The 4,876-nt window shown below is 41.9% G+C and overlaps 1 pseudogene; it reads left to right on the forward strand.

Annotated features, from left to right (window-relative positions):
* Window positions 1-3,553: 3,553 nt before the first annotated feature.
* LOC144216889 (immunity-related GTPase family M protein pseudogene) lies at window positions 3,554-4,272 on the forward strand (annotated as a pseudogene).
* The last annotated feature ends 604 nt before the right edge of the window (window positions 4,273-4,876 follow it).

Raw genomic sequence — 4,876 nt, forward strand, 5'->3', positions numbered from 1 at the left:
GATGGGATTTAGATAAGCTGGGAAAAGAAATCAAGGTCTCTAGCCCAGGTCCTGTGTTCTGGCTGGCCTGGGACCTACAGAACTACTGACACCAGCCTTCCCTATCTCATACTAGGGGCAAACTTATAGGCAAGCAGAATACATATTATGCTCAGAGGCAAAGGAAACCCTTTTGTACAATCAAGTCAGTAAGCCTGGAACTCACCCCGGAGATTGTCTCCCTGGAGGCAGGACGGCAGTTGAGGCTTCCAGGAACCTCCACGTCCTCCATAAATAAGAACTTGGGTTATTTTGGAGAATAATCAAGAGAGGTCTTAAAGAAGGCTTTGAGTATAAGGGAAAGAGAAGGCTCTTAGGTATTCTCATCCAGAATGTTTCCTCAAACTGAATCAGGTAGGACTTCATCTTTCCGGCATCTAGCCAGTTTTGCCCATGTGTGCTCTGCCCCACTACCAAGTGATTCACCCTCTCACTGAATTCAGGGCACCTCCACCCCCTGCAGGAGGAGGCACCATCCTCACTGACCAATTCTATGATCTCAGAAGAAGTATCTCAGCATCCAGAAATCCCTCATCCCTTGGGGCTGGAGATTCGGCATTAACTAGGATTGTCCTCCATTCCTGTCCAAGCAGAAACATAGAATCACACTGTGGATTTAACTATTGGGTCCCCCATCATTTCTTTGTAATCCAAGACTTGTTTCTTGTCTGTGAGACACTATTTCTTCATCTGTAACCAGGAATAATAAGACCTACTAACAGAACTTGGTAAGATTAATCATGAGTAGGTATGCATTAGACCCAGCCAGATAGACTCACAGATCATAATCTTCACAGACTGTGGTTAGAGTTGGCAGAAGTAAGAAGAATCAGAGGAATGTCTACTTCAGAGACCAGAGAGTATTCACCAAGAGGTTGCTGGGAGTCCTGCCTAGAGCTTTGTATTGATCATACCATGCAAAACCCTCACTGGAGTCCTAAGAGATGGTTAGCATGGCTTCCTTGCTTAACAGAATAGAACACTAGGGCTCAGTTTTCAATGTGAAAATGTTACATTGCCCCAGGGCTGAGTTGTCTGAAAACTCAGTAGGTAATCTTAGCGATTTCATCATTGGGAGGGTGAATCCAGTCCTTCTGTTTGATAAAGACACACAGAGAAATCTGAGGTGCAGTGATGCAACCAGGACCCACCTGTAGAGAGGAAAGCAGGTAGGGGTGGTGGAGGAAGAGAACAATAAGATGCCACACAGGACCTGCAGGTCAACATGAAATTTGTCCTACATATAGAACTCCAGTCCTTCTGAGGCAGAAATCTGAGCAGTTGGGTGTAAGGACTTGTCTCCAGCAGCCTGAGGAGAGTGTATTGATGGTCTGGAAGAAAAACCCTCATGGAATATAAGTCCTCATGGGTCTCACAGGGAAAGTCCTCAGCCAAGGAGACAGTCATAAATTATAACATCTTTTAAAATTTGCATCTGTACACATAAAGATAGTAGATGTCTTAAGAGAAATTGACACAGAAAGCAGTCATAACTTGTGGGATTGTGAAAGCTCACCAGCTAGCACTGTGTGTGTAGCCCCCAGAAGGAGATTTCACTAGGTAATCCCAACCATTTTCTTTTCCAATCCTGTCTCATAAAATGCTTGCTATTCTACCATGGGACTCAACTTACAAGAAAAATGTTCAAGGGAGAACTTAAATATTTATAATAATAATAACAATCACAGTGACAAAGATAAATAATCATGTACAAATATAAGTGATGACTTAAAAAATCAGGAGGATATTATTTTGACAGTTGTGTAACTTAGATGTTGAAGTGAATGAGGGACAGGGATTCCTTAGGCATGCAATTATTGGTGAAAGATATGGAAGATGTCTTGAGAGGGAAGAAATTGCATTTTTCACTGTTGTTAATCAAATTATCCTTGACTCTGTAGACATAAGCAGTGAGGATGTATGGATCCTCAGGACTGAAGGACATGGGGAGTTGGTGCAAGCTTGCTTCTGCCCTATGGTCATTCCCAGCAGGACATTTGACTCCTCTGTTTGGGAGGAGGTGTATCTGTACCTGATTGCCTCCTGACTGAACAATTCTCATGATGTTGTGCTGCTCAAGTCCACTCATGTGTATAACTTGCTTTGGTGCTGACTACTGGAATTACAGCTGGAGAGAATGCCTCAGTGGTCTCCTCTGAGCCCCTAAAATGTGAATATCTCTTGGATGAGCACCTCCGCTACTTCTGTTTTATACAATTTTATTGGGGTATCATTTACACATTCTACAACTTGCCTCTTTTAAGTTTTCTGTAACTGTTAATATATTCAGAAAGTTGTACACCTGTCATAATAAAATTTAGAACATATTCATTATCCAAAAGATATCCTGTACCTCTTGATTGTTATCTCTCTTTTCCCTCATACCACTTGCCCTACATATCTAGAAAATCCCCAGTATATTTTCAGTGCCTATGAATTTGCCTTTTCTGAACATTCCATATGAATAGTATCATACAATATGTGTATGGGCTGTCTTCTTTCACTGAGCATAATGTTCTGGCTCATCTATGTTGTGGCAGATATTAGTATTTATTTTTTCTCTTGCCCAGTGCTGATCTCTTGTATGGATAGACCACTTTTGTTTATACACCTAGCAGTTGGTGGACAACTGTGTTAATTCCACCTGAGGGTTATTATAAGTAATGCTGCTATGAACATTTGAATGCAGGTTTTTTGTGTATGTTGTCACCTCTCTGGGGTATGTATCTAGCTAAGAGTATAGTTGTTGGGTCATTTGGTGACTCTTCCTAAATTATTTTATCAGTTTTATTTAAAAATAATTGACATACATCACTACTTATGTCATAAGTTTAGGAGATATAGCATGATGAATTGATTTACATATATTGTGAAATGTTTACCACAATAGGTTCAGGTAACATCCATCATCTCAACAAAAAGAAAAGGAAGAAGAGAAAAGAGAAAAAATCCTCCTTGTGATGAGAACTCTCAGTACTTATTCCCTTAACAACATTCCTATAAATCATACAGCAGTGTCATCTATAGTCATCAGGTTGTACACTATATCGCTAGTACTTACTTATCTTATAACTAAAACCTTGTACCTTTTGACCACATCCTCCAAAAGCCTGTCTTCTCTGCCTCTGCCTCTCCACATGTGTGATTTTTTTCTGATGAATTTATTTTATTATATTTTATTTTTAGATTCCACACATCAGTTAGACAACACAGTATTTGTCTCTGATTTATTTTACTTAGCAAAATGGGTTCAAGGTCCATCCATGTTGTCATAAATGGGAGGATTTCCTCATTCTATGATTGACTAATATGTTTAAATTTTTTACAAACTCTCAAAGATTTTTGCAGAGACTTGCTGTTTCTGTTCTAAATGTCTTTGCAGTGAGTTGGGTGTGGATCTGAAACCCTCAGTCTGGGATACCAAGTCTGATGAATCCTCTGCTGCCCTGTGCACCTGGACCTTCTAACTTCTTTGCTATTCCTATATTTACAAGTCAGTCCACTGTTCAGCAACATGACAGAGTTTTCCTCATCCCTTCACACTTCATTACCTACATCCTTCACCTCTTTTATGCAATACAATATGGGTCAAAATGTCTTATCTAAAGTGGGTGTCATGAACATAGAAAAGGCTTTGGGAGAAGTGAAGTGATCTCTGTGGTCAGGGGGACCCTGGAAACAGTAGCCAGTGCTCCAGTGAGCATTGCTGTGACTGGGGACTCTGGCAATGGCTAGTCCTCTTTCATCAACATACTGTGGGAAATTGGGCATGAGGAGGAGTCCTTTGCTCCCACTTGAGTGGTAAGGAGCACCAGATCCCACTTGCTACTCTCCCACATTCCCACTGTGGTGCTATGGGAACTGCCAGGCACAGGGACTGCCACACTAAGCCTGGAGAACTATCTGGAAGAGAGGTTTAGCCAGTACGACCTTTTTATCATCATTGCATCTGAACAGTTCAGCGTGAATCTTGTGAAGCTTGCCAAAACCATACAAGGCCTGGATAAGAGGTTCTACATCATCTGGACCAGGTTGGATAGAGACCTCAGTGCAAATGTCCTCTCAGAGGAATGAGGCCTGCAGACTATTTGGGAGAATATCCAGGAAACTCTCCAGAAGGAGGGAGTGTGTGAACCCATCATATTCCTGGTCTCCATACTAGGGAAAGTAGCAGCAGTAAATATGTTACCTGACCTGAGTATCCTAAGGCCAGTGGGAAGAAGCAGACAATAGAAATGTGGGCAAAACATGTAGAATAAGATTATCCAAAGCAAACTCTGCTGTTCAGGTGAGAAGCATGTGTCTCTGGTAACAACTGTCCCAGGACTGATAGAATGTGCTGTATAGGGAATATGTGGTCAATGGTATTGTACTAGTGGTGTATGGTGACAGAAGGTAGCTACACTTATGCAGTATGTATAGCAGTATGTATAGAGTTGTGGGCTTACCGTGTTGTAACATTGTGTGTCAACAACACTGCAATTAGAAAAAATTGTATCCCAGAACTTTGGACACAGGATCTGAAGCAGGTTCCAGGCTCTGAGCTGTCAGCACAGAGCCTGATGTGGGGCTCAATCCCACAAACTGTGAGATCATAACCTTAGCTGAAGTCAGAAGCTTAACTGACTGGGCCACTCAGGTGCCCCAAGGACTACTTATTAAAAAGTAAAATGAGGGAAGATCTGACTGTAGGGGCATATGGGAGGCCAGATGAAGTCTGTTTCCTTCCCTGATCTCCACATTGATCAATCCATCAATTAATGCAGGATCTAGAGGCCTCCTGCTACCCTTTTCCCTTGCATCAGACTCTGGCTCAGCTCCACCACTGACCAGGGCA

This window comes from Crocuta crocuta, unplaced genomic scaffold (genome assembly GCF_008692635.1).
Source record: "Crocuta crocuta isolate KB4526 unplaced genomic scaffold, BGI_CrCroc_1.0 scaffold218, whole genome shotgun sequence".
Taxonomy (NCBI): Eukaryota; Metazoa; Chordata; class Mammalia; order Carnivora; family Hyaenidae; genus Crocuta; species Crocuta crocuta.